Source organism: Podarcis bocagei (assembly GCF_964188305.1).
Source record: "Podarcis bocagei genome assembly, chromosome: 9".
Lineage (NCBI taxonomy): Eukaryota > Metazoa > Chordata > Lepidosauria > Squamata > Lacertidae > Podarcis > Podarcis bocagei.
Genome location: NC_138134.1, coordinates 39,944,457 through 39,958,627, shown reverse-complemented (window position 1 = coordinate 39,958,627; position 14,171 = coordinate 39,944,457).

Here is a 14,171-nt window from a genome sequence, read left to right as displayed (position 1 = left end):
ATTGTGCATGTAAGTAGCGGTTGGTGTGTGTTTTTTTCCGGTAGATAGTGTGTCCTAGGGAGCCATCAGGTTTTTTGTAGATTAGGACGTCAAGGAAGGGAAGTTGGTTGTTGGCTTCTATTTCCATAGTGAATTGTATTTTGGGGTGTAGGCTGTTGAGATGTGTGAGGAAGCTATCTAGTTTTTCCTTCCCGTGTGGCCAAATTACAAAGGTGTCGTCAACATATCTGAGCCAAAGTTTGGGTTTGTGTTCTGACTTGTCTAAAGCATTGGTTTCAAAGTGTTCCATGTACAGATTTGCGATGACCGGTGAGAGGGGTGATCCCATAGGTGCTCCTTCTATCTGTTTGTATCTTTGTCCATTGTGGATGAAGTACGTGTTGGTTAGGCAGTGGTTGGTCAGGTCCAGGATGTATTCGGGGGGATTGTATTTGTTTTGAATGGCTGTCAAGGCTTCATTAATGGGCACTTGTGTGAAGAGAGATACAACATCGAAGCTCACAAGTAGGTCATCGGGATGTAGGTTTTGCTTCTTTATTGTTTCTATGAACTGGAAGGAGTTTGTAACGTGTGAAGCGATAGATTCTGCATAGGGCTGAAGTTGCTTAGCGAGAAATTTAGCGAGATTTTGTAGAGGTGAGCCTGTGGAGCTGACTATTGGTCTGAGTGGTGTTCCTTCTTTGTGTATCTTGGGGAGACCGTAGAGTTTGGGGCATCTGGATGATTTTTCTCTGGGGATGATTCTTAGCTGGATTTCTTCACTGATAGGAGAGGCTTTTATTTTGGATTTGGTGGTTTTTTCCAGATAGGTGGTGGGATCTGTTTTTATAGGTTGGTAGGTAGGGTCTTGGAGTAGATTTGATAGTTTTGCTTGGTAGTCCGATGTGTTCATCACAACAGTGGCATTACCTTTGTCTGCTGGGAGAATGATTATGTTGTTGTCTTTCCTCAGGTTGGTGAGTGCTTTCTGTTCTTCTTTGTGTAAATTGCTTCTGGGTGGTTTGCTGGAGCAGAGGATGTTGGTGACTTCAAGTCTGATTTTATTGGCTTCATCTGGGTTGATTTTGGTTAGGCTAGCTTCGACTCCGCATATGATGTTTTCCGTGGGGATGCGTCTCGGGGATTCCGTGGGGATGCGTCTCGGGGATTCTCGGGGATTCGCGTTCCGTGGGGATGCGTCTCAGAACGCCATCTCCAATCAACCACACCAGACCCAAACCCAGACCCTCTCCACAGATAAATTACAGACACCATCCAGTAGCACCCCCCTGCAATCCCTACACAGATCTGGCTGGCACAGGGCACAAAACCACAGCTCGCCCCTATACACGAAGCCAAGCCAGAGCACAACTAAGTGCAGTACAGCCATCTTCTCAGAAAAACTCTTCACAAGCTCAAGAGGTCAAGACACGAAAGCTTTAGCAACTAATCCACACCTAATGACCCTCCTAAGTGGTACTCAGAATATCACTCAAGTAATCACTCAAGATATCCCTCAAGTAATTAATGAACAAAAGAAGAAAAGGCACATTAACCTGGGAACTTCCTCTCTGCCCAGAACGTTGGAGGCTATACACCACACCCCCTCAACAGTATTTATAGGAACTCAAACACTGAGATCCTGCTCTGTTCTAGTAACAAGAAGCCGAAAGCACCAGCCTGAAGATGACGAGTGAGACCTCGTCGAAACGTCGCCTAGACACCCCAACTCTTACACGGGAAGACACCCGAAGACACCAAAACCTGCATTCCTGTACCCGTGAAAATCTACGAAAGCATATATATATATATATATATATATTGTTTTGTTTAGTCGTTTAGTCATGTCCGACTCTTCGTGACCCATATATATATATATATATATATATATATATATATATATATATATATATATAGTTAAATGTAAGAACTGTGATACGGCTTTAAACATTGATTGCACTCCTGAGAAATTAAGCTATAAATCACAAGTACGTCGTAAGTGCCTAAATTATTTTCAACACTCACAACGTACTAGCTATTAACCATATTTTAAGTTGAACAGTTTATGATTCTTAATAAATCTGTCTAAAAGGTAAAGGTAAAGGGACCCCTGACCATTAGGTCCAGTCATGACCGACTCTGGGGTAGCGCCGCTCATCTCGCTTTATTGGCCGAGGGAGCCGGCGTTTGTCCGCAGACAGCTTCCGAGTCATGGGACCAGCATGACTAAGCCACTTCTGGCGAACCAGAGCAGCACACGGAAATGCCATTTACCTTCCCACTGGAGTGGTACCTATTTATCTACTTGCACTTTCTGCTTTCGAACTGCTAGGTTGGCAGGAGCTGGGACCGAACAACAGGAGCTTACCCCGTCGCGGGGATTTGAACCGCCGACCTTCTGATCGGCAAGTCCTAGGCTCTGTGGTTTAACCCACAGCGCCACCTGTGTTTATAAATCTGTCTATAAACCAATAATTAGTACATAGCTCCATCCTATGAAGATTGACTCAAAAGTCCTGCTGAGTTCAGCTGGACTTGCTTCTGAATAAGTATGGCCAGGATTAATTATAGATACAAAGTCTTTTTAGTTTTAGATGGCAGGTGAAAACTTGAAATGCTGCTTTTTTGTATCAGGTATTTGGAAAAACATACCCAGAAGACATAGTTTTCTCTAAATAGATTATTTTTATTGCATTGATTTTGATATTTGATTACCTATTATATCTTTTTCTTGTGATCTGCCCTGGGGTCTTTGGATGAAGGGTGGGCTATGAGTTTTAAAACCAAATAAAATATGTTCATGCAGAAGCAAATCCTGAGTTCAACAGGGCTAGCTTTCTGGTAAGTGAATTTAAGATTGTGGTCACTGCCATTTAGCAGAAGAAATGCAGATCAATCTATGGGGATCATTTTACTGTTGAAGCAGTTTGCAACAAAATCACAGAAGGGTCCTTTTCTGAAATGTCTTTTTAATGAATTGCTTGACTTCATACCAGACAAGACTTAATATTTCATATCCTCAAAATGAAAATATGTTGACTTGGAAACATCTTGCCACTAAACAACACCCAGTCCAATGCTAATTTTGCCAGATGTATTTATGCCGATGGCTGTATAATATTGGTATTGTCTAATAAGCTCCAACGCATGAACTTTATCTTCATTTTGCAGACTGCTTGGCAATGTCTGAACCTGTTACTGTTCAATTAACATACTAAAAAGGTTTGCTCAAAGGTGTTACGTGGTCTATTAACAATTCAACAGGGGAAATAGCTGTGTACCGGAAGTTTCTTTCCGAGGCTAACTAGTGGAGAAACATTTATGACCATTTTGCTTGCAGGGGTGAAAGGGGGACAATGTAAGGAAAGGAAGGAAATTGAAGTTCTGGTATTCACAGCATTCCTTGTGAAAGAGAAATAAACATCCCTTGTGTAACTGATAACACCTTCACATCAAAGCAATGAGATAGTGTGCTATATTCTTTTTCACATGCCTAGAGTAATCAAATCTAAAACAATAAGAATTTTCTTCTCAATGCCAGAGTCTCTGCCCCCTCCCCAATTTGCGTGTTCAGATTCAGAGACCTCCCCACTAAATAAAGTCACACTTGACTCAAATTTTAGTTTTGTTTTCTGGCAGAATTTAGGCCACAACTTTATTGATTACAGAAGGTGAGTGGTTGCATAGGCTCTGGTTCGACTAGCTCCCTGCACTCTTGCAGGCAGCGCTGATCCAGGGCATCAGCATAGGTCAGCCAAGGGTGAACACCTGGGTAGGCGAAAAGCTGGGAACAGACTCTGTTCACCACCCAGAAGCCCCCCTGGACTCTCAGGGGATGACCAAACCAGTTGAGTCCCTGGATTCCTTTAACGGAATACCCCTCATATAGGGATGATGAGACCATTCTCCCATCCCTATCACCTGAACCAGGGTCTATCTGCCACATGAGCACCGCGCTCACCGCCAACCACTCACACCTGTAACCAATCCCTTAACCCGGCTGACACTGAGGTCAGCCACAAATCATTCCCAATTACAGACAGATGAACCCCATCAAGCCTGTAAAGGGACACCTCATGGAAGGTAATGCCCAGGTGACGGATCACCCAAGGCCAGAACTTTGTTGGCCACTGCGCTCTGCACGCGCCTCCTGGCCCTCTCGGTGGCAGTTGGGCATCGGCTACCTCACCACACACATCGCTGCAACAACTGCAACCAAAATATTTTGAGTCCAGGAAGAGCTGCCTTCAACTCTTCCAAGTCCTCCTATGTGTGGGTCTGCACGCTCAGGCCGGGAGCTTCTGGCAAATTGTTCTCTCCCAGCTGCACCACCATCGCCGCAGGCGTGCCTTCCACAGACACCTTTGCCTGCACTGTCGGGAGAAGCTCCTCCCAACGCATTCCTCATCTGGATACCCAGAAGACGCACATGTGGTCAGGGAGTCCGAGCCTGCTCCGAATCCAAACTTCGCCGCCCTCCTGCCAGCCCAGTGGACAATGCTGTGCCCAACTATCCAAATGTGCAGGGTAGGCGGACCTAGGAATGAACAAAACAACATTAACAACTGCACCTCAGTGCCATATCTGAACATAACCCCTGTATGTATCAGATTTCCAGCAGACCAGATCCTTAATCCTGTTGACGGACAGGTCCCAGTGCACAGCAGTAGTAGCTGCCCCAATACAGAAAGAATGAGGTGCAAAATCACTGGCCAGCAGACCACACGCTGCAAGCGCCTTATGCATTACTACAGAAAACTGATGCCTCCTTAACAGGGACCCATCCTTGTTTACCAGGAAGGGACCATCCCCAGGCGGGCGAAGTGACAAATATCTCTTGGCATCTTTCACTGGACAAGGGCCGGGCTTACCAGTGGCAGGCAGCCTCATCAAGGTGCCTCTGCCCAACTGGTACATTTTAGAATTTCGAATTGTGAGCACCAGCTCAGCATCAGAAAGCTGAACATCCTGCAAAAGCAAGCCCCTGGGAGCCCTTCCCTGTGCTGACTGCAGCACCACTTCGCCCACACGCAGTGCACCAAAAAAGGCTATCGAAAAAGCTGCCGCAAAGAGTCTCGCCTCGCAAGTCGACAAGCAGACAAGTCTTAACTTACTGTGCACCAAGAATAAAATGTCAAATGTGACCGGCCTCCTACCTGGCAACTTTGGTGGCTGCAACCTGGCCCAACCCTCAAGAGCCTTGTGCACTACAAACTTTGCACAAGGGTCTCTAGAATAAAGGGATTTACAGAAAAATGAAATGGCAGATGACTGAATTCTGATGGACTTTACAGCACGACCCATATACCGCAGGTGAGCCAAATACTGTTAAAGAAGGGAAGGAGAAGGAAGGGGGAAGAGAACAACTTAAAAAGGGGAACAATAAAGAAAGAATTAATGAAAAAAGGAAGAATAACAGAAAGAAATCACCAAGACAATCTGTCAAAGGTACGTCTCTCAGCCGCACAGAGGACACACTGTTAGCTTGTTCCAAATGCACGAGCCGAAAGATGAAGCTCTGGGTCACGTGCCTAGGTATATATAGGTCCCTTGATCCATTTAGACTGTGCCCCATTGGCCAGATTGAACCCAACAATGAGGGACCTACCAGTTGGGTGTTGTGGCTGACCAATCTTACCCACCCACAACACAGGTGGTTGGTCTCCAGGTCTCACGCAACACGTGCCCTCTTTTAGGTAGGACACTATTTATCACACACACCAGTTCAACAGATTAGCACAGACTATCAGAAGAGTTGGTAGAAATTTTTCAAAGATTAAAGAAGCATTAAGAGCTGACACCTAGCTTTTCTTCCTGCCTGTGTTTTGCTATTTACTACTGCATTTATTCTCCATCTGAATGTCTTTCATTCAAGGCATCTTGAAAGGAATGTCTAAGTTAATACATTATTTCCCCCACCACATTTTTATACCAAATTTAACCCAATTAGATGCTGGCAAAAGAAGAGCTCTTGTTTTCTAATGGGATAATATCATTCAGATAGATAGATAGATAGATAGATAGATAGATAGATATGCGCCATCCTGAACTATTCAGAAATAGGGTGGGATACAAATACAGTGGTACCTCGGCTTAAAAACTTAATTTGTTCTGGAGGTCCGTTCTTAACCTGAAACTGTTCTTAACCTGAGGTACCACTTTAGCTAATGGGGCCTCCCGCTGCCATGCGATTTCTGTTGTCATCTTGAAGCAAAGTTCTTAACCCAAGGTACTATTTCTAGATTAGCGGAGTCTGTAACCTGAAGCTTATGTAACCCAAGGTACCACTGTAAGATCATCATTCAATAAAGGTAACAGTTGCATAAAAAGGGACACTTTCCCTGTCTGTGAATCTTTTAATTAATAGTTTGTTCATGCTCTCAACACACACACAAACAAACAAACACACAGCCTTTTCTTTCCCCCTGTGGTAAATTCATGGGTCAAATAACCACAATTTTTATGAGTAATAAAGAGTCAGGAAGAAACTAGAGAGAAATGATGAGAAATAGAAAGGGAGGAGGTTGATGCTGGTGATTTTTGCTGTAATTCAGAATTGCACTATGTTCCCCCCAATATATCTCATTAAAGGCTTCTAGGTTTATAGGCCAGATGTGTTTGTATTCGTAAAGTGTCCCTCCAGTGGTATGGTAAGGTAATTTTAGAATCTTAATGACCTTACTGAGAGGGGTGCCCAGGGAGAGGGTTCTTTTGTTATCCCTGTGTATTATGTCACCCATTTCAAAATGTGATAAGTCAGTCCTGTGGCTTTTGGGCATCCTCCTGCTCATTCTGCAGAATGCAGCAGGCCCTGGACAAGTCCTGCCCTGACAGCACCAGTCCCTCTTCTGCAAGACAAAACAGGCATTGCATCACCAGCTCCAACTTAGTGCTGTGTTTTTCATCAAATACTGGTATGCATGTGTGCTAGATTTCCACCCTCTAAGAATCAGTCCCTTGGCTGCTAGAAGATTCCTTTGCAGCCACCACTGACCTCTCTTCCCACCAAAAAACCATTGAGATATAGTTCAATACAGCTATTCTGCCAGGTCCTTCACAAGGAGTTTTGGTAGCATAACTGACAATGGAGTCAATCTCAAATCAAAATTAGGACATCACTGAGCAGCTCCATTTCAGGCGATGCACCAAGAATCATATATCTTCAACATTGCAAGTGTGTTAATGTGCTCAGTCTTTTCCCACATCCAACCCACAGAAAGATTTCTAGTGAATGGCACATAATTTTGTCCAGCGATGACAAAGTGAAAAGTCTGAAGGCCTCCTTCTGTTGACTCCTTGAGGCCCGATGTTCTAGCTCATCACACCATAATTGCTTCAGAGATTCTATGAAGACCTAAGCTGTGCATATAAGTAATTTATATACATCTACATTAAGATCATAGAGACCTTAAGCACTGGCAAAACTAGGGTGTGGCTCGTGGCTGTGACACTGATCAAGATTCTGGGAAAACTGAGGTTGGAACCAGATCTTACACTGGCAAACATAGGATTCCATCTCCTTCGCAAAGACAACAGAAAGACAGAGGTAGCAGGTGATCATATATTGTCTCCTGCAAATGTTCTCCCAGTACTAAGACCATGTTTCTTCCAGCCAGGAGCATTTCTGGAAAGTAATGATTTAAAACTGTCAAGGACGCACTTCTAGGTGAGATTTGTTGGGAGCAGGAAATATTAATCACCACCACTCAGCCACCATTCTCCCTGCAAGCATTCCTGTCACGCTGCATTGGTGTTCCAAAAGAAATATGCAATACCTAGTTGTCCTAAGTAATGAATAGATGCTGGAGCTGTAAATACTCCCACTTTCTCACATCAGGGCCTAAAACCCCTCACACTGCTATATGAAGTCCATGAAATCACCTGTTGTGTACATCACCTCGGGCACTTTTGAAGTGCCAGCTTTAATCCAAACATTGACCTTCAGCCAATATTCAGGTCAAGGTGTTTCCCCTGCAGGTATGGTTTCTTCATGCAAGTAAGTGGACTAAGTTTATCTGCTATGCACCAGCAAGCTTGTCTGGTTGTTTTGACAGTAGGCTCCCTTCACCTCTGAGATCTAGTCAACATGTGCTTAGTAACAGAGTTATATCCTGTAAAAAAAGGTATTAAGGATAAGGGCACTGAACAGATGAGGGGCAAGCTAGGTGTGATAGGCAGTCTCTTTTCCCTGACTGTTTGTTTGACTTAATGAAAAACAGCCTTGGGCAACTGCAAGTTTAAGGAAAAGGAAGGAGCTGCTTAACCCATTCTTCCCTTCCATTTGCTGACTCAAAATCACACACTCACCAGTTTCTAGGGATTTAAAAGTGAACCTGCCTAATTTGCACCTTCAGAACCAGAGCAGAGCTAGTGTTTGACATTCACACTGCTCCAGATATTGCAGTGCAGTTCTCTAACCAAGTAATGTGTGCACAAAACCACCAATATTCCATACAAAATACCATACAAAAATACTTTAAATTAGGGGAAATTGCATGCAAAAAGGTGTCTATTAGAATAAATTTGAACTAAAATGATAGTGGAATTTCATGAGGGAAAAAAGGGGAGAAATGCAAACTGATGTTGAAATGTGGAAAATAAACTCAAGATTTCAAAAATTAGGATCCAAAAGAAACTAAAATTGACAGGTTGGCTCGTTCCTACCAGTTGCTTGCCCACCTGTTAGAGAAAGAAATGGGGTCTCCATATATTTTTCCCTCCAGGGAGAAAGGGAACTTGGGGATGCAAAAAAATTAAAATTAAAAGGGGGTTGAGCAGCTATGCCCCCTACTCTTCTGCCTTTCAAAGTCTGTTTTTTTCATATAAAAAGAAGAAACAATCATTAAAAGAAGAAAGCCACGCTGTTTAAAAATAATAATAGTAATAATAAACTATGTTCCAGAAAGGCAGTGTGCCCTGCATCAGAATGTTTTGCCCTTATGGTGGTGAAAGGAGTTCCGATTTTCCTTCACTTAAATTCAGTTTCCTACAATACAGTATTGATATGCTTGCAATTGCATATGGTGAAATTAAATACAGCTGTATCTTGGAAGTTGAACAGAATCCATTCCAGAAGTTCACTTGACTTCCAAAACATTCAGAAACCAAAGCGTGGCCTCTGATTTGCTGCAGTAAGCTCCTGCAGCCAATTGGAAGCTGCGGAAGCCGCACTGGACTTAAGCTTCCTAAAATAGTTCACAAACCAGTTTGCGGCATTCAGGAGCCAAAACGTTCGAGAACTAAGCTGTTTGAAAACCAAGGTACGACTTTACAGTGTGTTTGTTATTACATCACTGTGTGCTAATTCAGGAGAGGATGAACGGTACAGGGGAGGGCCTTGAATTTCATAGGGATAGGCAAGTATGGTCAGGAAGATGCCTGTCTCAGGTTCCAGCTCTATATGTTGGGACAACTTTGATGATTTCTTTCTTAGCTCGGTTGGTAGAGCATGAGACTCTTAACCTAAGAGTCATGGGTTCAAGCCCCACATTGGGCAAAAGACTCCTGCATTGCAAGGGCATTGATGACTCTTGTGGTCCCTTCCAATTCTACAATTCTATGCTTTAGTGATGGACCAAAACTTGAGAGACCTGGGTTCAAGTCCCCTTGCTGTTATGGAGCTCACTGGGTGCCCTTAGGCACATCACTACCCCACAGGACTGTTGTGAGAATAGAATGGTATGAGAATCATATACAGTGGTACCTCGGGTTAAGTACTTAATTCGTTCTGGAGGTCTGTACTTAACCTGAAACTGTTAACCTGAAGCACCACTTTAGCTAATGGGGCCTCCCACTGCCGCACGATTTCTGTTCTCATTCTGAAGCAAAGTTCTTAACCTGAAGCACTATTTCTGGGTTAGCGGAGACTGTAACCTGAAGCGTATGTAACCTGAAGCGTATGTAACCCGAGGTACCACTGTATGCTCCCTGAGCGCCTTGTAGGAAGGGTGGGAATTTAATATAATTTTATTTCATTCATTTCTATTAGACCCGGAAGGATGGGGTAAAAATCCCTATAACAAATTTAAAAAAAATTCTTCAGTGATGCTTATGCTTGGAATGTTACAACTGCCTCCTGCCTTCTCAATGGGTTTTGCACGGGGGACAAGATCTGGATTTCTGCATGAAGAAAACCAGGAGGGAGAAATAAGCCGAAAGAAGGCTTCGAAAGCCAGTGTGGTTGTGTATCCTTCATAAATTATAAAGCAGCCAAGAGAGCATGGAGGAATATATTTGCCCTTGCAGGTCACTTAGGACAGCTGAGTCAATAAAATCAACGATCCTACAATTCCCTGACAAGAGGGGAGAGGAGGTGCTCCTTTCAGAGAGGCGGCATTCACGTTGGTTAATTCTCAGTCAGAAATGATCTCGCCTGCGTTTTAAGAGAACCGGCCAAGGGAGTTGAGTTTGGGACCCATTTCCCCAGCTGCCCCGTTAACCGTGGGTTTTTCAGATGCCGCGTTGTTTTCTTCTCCCAAAGGGTCGCTGGATGTTTCCTAAGAAATGATGAATTATTTATGGCTTTCATAATTATTCCGTGGCTGCGGTTACTTCAGATGTTGGCCTTGCATTGTTCTGGCTTGTTAAAAATTTAACAGTGACAACAAAAAAAAAGAAAGGCACCAGGAGTCAATTTCTTCTGCCGCGTAGTTGCGAGTTATGATTCCGCGAGATATTCTCTGAGGAGTCACCGACTATTTACACTGCTCCAGTCCCCTGAGACAACAACCAATACTTACAATGCACCCATGCTGTGCTTCTTTTCTTAAAAAAAATGTTTAGGGGTACTCTCATTTTCCTATTCATATTGAAATACTGCCCCTCAATGAGGCCAAACTTAGATTCACAAAATGTTTAGGGGTAAGCACACCCCTGCGACCCCCAGAAAAAAGCACTGCACCTATGTGTGTGACCCATTCCATTCTGCACCTTCCTCAGCTCTCCTGCGTACAGTGGTACCTCGGGTTACATACGCTTCAGGTTACATACGCTTCAGGTTACAGACTCTGCTAACCCAGAAATAGTGCTTCAGGTTAAGAACTTTGCTTCAGGATGAGAACAGAAATCGTGCTCTAGACTCGAGGCAGCAGGAGGCCCCATTAGCTAAAGTGGCGCTTGAGGTTAAGAACAGTTTCAGGTTAAGAACAAACCTCCGGAATGAATTAAGTTCTTAACCCGAGGTACCACTGTAATCTGTTTGGGGTGTTAAAGCAGCTACATAGCTAATCATAAAAATAAAGAATAGGAACCCAGCGTGAGGCACTTTCCTGTCAGGGCACTGGTCTATCTAGCTCAGTATTGTCCTACACTGACTGGCAGCAGCTCTGCAAGGTTTCTGAAAGAAGGCATTCCCAGCCCCACCTGAAGATGCCAAAGATTGAACCTGGAATCTTCTGCATGCAAAGCAGATGCTTGGCCACTGGGCTTGGACTTGTTCAGGTAGCCTGGATAACTTGGTTGGTTACAGCATGGTGCTGATACCAAAGTCCCGGGTTTCAAAGTCCCAGGTATGGGACAGGGGCATATTCTTGCATTACTGCATATACCAGAGCCAGAGACCAGGACAACATGTGCTTTCAAGGCTAACGTGTTAAGCTGCCAAAGTTTTGCACTGCAGGTTTTTCTCTGAAATTCAGTTCCACATGCCTGTGGCAGAGGCTTCACTCTTTAAACCTTATCAAGTCACAATAATTGCCGTTTGCTACTTATTGCTATATGGATAAGTAGTAAATAGCAAAGAAAAGGCACTTCCTGCCTATAAGGAAAAGGCGCTTCCTGCCAGATAAGACAGGATACAAAAAGAGGATATAACAGCATCTGGCTACAATGAATTGCTGAGCCTGTGCAGTGATTCAGGCATTAAAATCTGCCACTCTGGGCTTTAGGAAGGACCCAACCTGCAAACAGCATTCAAGTGCAGTTCAAATCTATTTTTATACAGCTTTATTTTGAAGATTTTATCTGGGTAATGTAAAATATAATGGAGTGGGATGGGATGTTTGAACCCTCCAAACCAACCGCAAGAAATAACATTCCAAAATATCATATATATTGTCTGTCATCCCAGTGTAATAGATTGCACCACCTAACTCCTCTTTCTATCTCGTTGCCTCTGCTTTGTGCTCTCCCCCTTCCTCTCCTCTATGCTTAATTTTAAACAGAATTTCTAGCTGTCACACCAAAATACCTACAGCACAGGAGCTGTCCAGGCCACCTAACACAGGATGTCTGGTTCTGAAGAAAGACTCCCTTGGCCCATCGGAGGTAGGGAGGAGTGGGGAGGCAGAATACCCCACAGGAGCCAGACCAGGTGGATCAGAAGGTGAGAAGGCAAGCAAGTGGAGACCCAGAGGACGCCACTTCACGGCCCGGGGTCCTAAATATCAGCTTGTCTTACCAAAACATTGTGCTTGGACATAGTGCTTTTTTTCCTGGAGGGACGCAGGGGTACGCATACCCCTAAACATTTTGTGAGTCTTTGTACTTTTGTCCATTTACTGTATTTATTTTCCCCGATTTGAACTATAAAATGGTGATTTTCTTGAGTCAAAATGAAAGTACCCCTAAACATTTTTTTAGGGGGGAAAAGCACTGGAGGTAACTTTTAACAGCTGTGAAGGGACAAAATGATTGCTGGAATGCTTTATTGTATTCATATGGAGCAAGTATGTAAAGAAGTAATGAGTCTATTTTCAAATATGGGCACTATTAAGGGCCGGCTGAGGGCCACATTTTTTGCACATGACCCTGGATGTCCTGTGCCTTTCCATCTCCTTTAACTTCATTTTTTTAAAAAAAACACAAACACACAAACACCTTTTTAAAGTGCAGTGCTGTTCACCCACCATCTTAATTTGCCCTGAGGGCCTATATATACAGCTTAGCATATGCAAATTCTATGCAAATTTGTGCCATTGGCCTTTGCCCCAAGCCCTTTAAAGTACCTGGCAATCCCCCATGAATTTTAAATCCAGACGCTTCCTCTTATTTCTTTAAGCTCCTGAGGAAAAGTTGGTATGATCTAACATTGCATTTCTCTATGGAGGAGTATCAGTGAAATAATTAATATAGGGAACATTGTACGCTGATGTAAAATCTACATGGATTTGGGGTTCTCATGTAAAGATTTCAGAGTTATTTCCCTAAAGAGTCCTGCTCAGCAGAGAAAGGTTTATAGTGAGTTAATCTAGAGTTGCTAAAAACGTCTAACGAATTTTAAAGTGTTTACCTCTTTGACATAGTAGCTGCTTTAGATAATTATACATCAGATTAGCAAACAGCTGAATCATTTGTTTACTGTACCACAAAACACCCCAGTCCCAGGATCTGCCCTGGGACCCTCTGTTTCTGGCTGTGCAAACTGCTTAGATAGCTCAGTTGTTACAGCATGAGATTATTAATCTCAGGATTGTGGGTTCAAACCCCACGTTGGGTAAAAAGATTCCTGCATTGCAGGGGGTTGGACTAGATGAACCTTGTGTTCCCTTCCAGCTCTACAATTCTTTAATTCTATGATTCTGCATGAGACAAGGGTGCCCAACCTAAAGATAAGAAAATGTGACACTCCAGAACAGAGCTGCTTGCCATCTATACATCTCTAGCAACTGCACAGGTTCCTTAGCAACAGCAAAACTCAAGCACCAATTAGTGTGTCTCCATGTGATTATTCCTCAAGAGCACCTATATCTCTGATTATTATGAGGCGTAAAAAGTAACCACCACAACAAATGCTCTTAAAACACACTGCTTCTCTTCTGCAATTTCCAGCTGAATATATAAGACATATACAGTACACACACACACACACACACACACACACACACACACACAAACTTTGGCACCTCAGGGAGACTTATTCAACCTGCAATCTCCATCTTGAAACTGGGTCTACAAGCTGACCTCATGACTTTGACATCCAGTCTAATATTTTGTACTCTGCACCCCCTTGTCTTCCCTCCCTGCCCCAAGACCTAGCTTGATGAAAAATCCCAGAGAGCTCAAAAGCATACCCCATTTTTGTGGTATTTGGTTGGTCCTAATCAGACGTGACCCGATACATTTTGGCACCTGAGGTGAACCACAAAATGGCATCCCCCTACCTGCCAGGGAAGAAGGAGGAGAGTGAAGTTCAACACCAGGAACAACGGAGAAATAAAGATTTGCCTTGGGATTTGCTTCCTCAGTAGATCTTG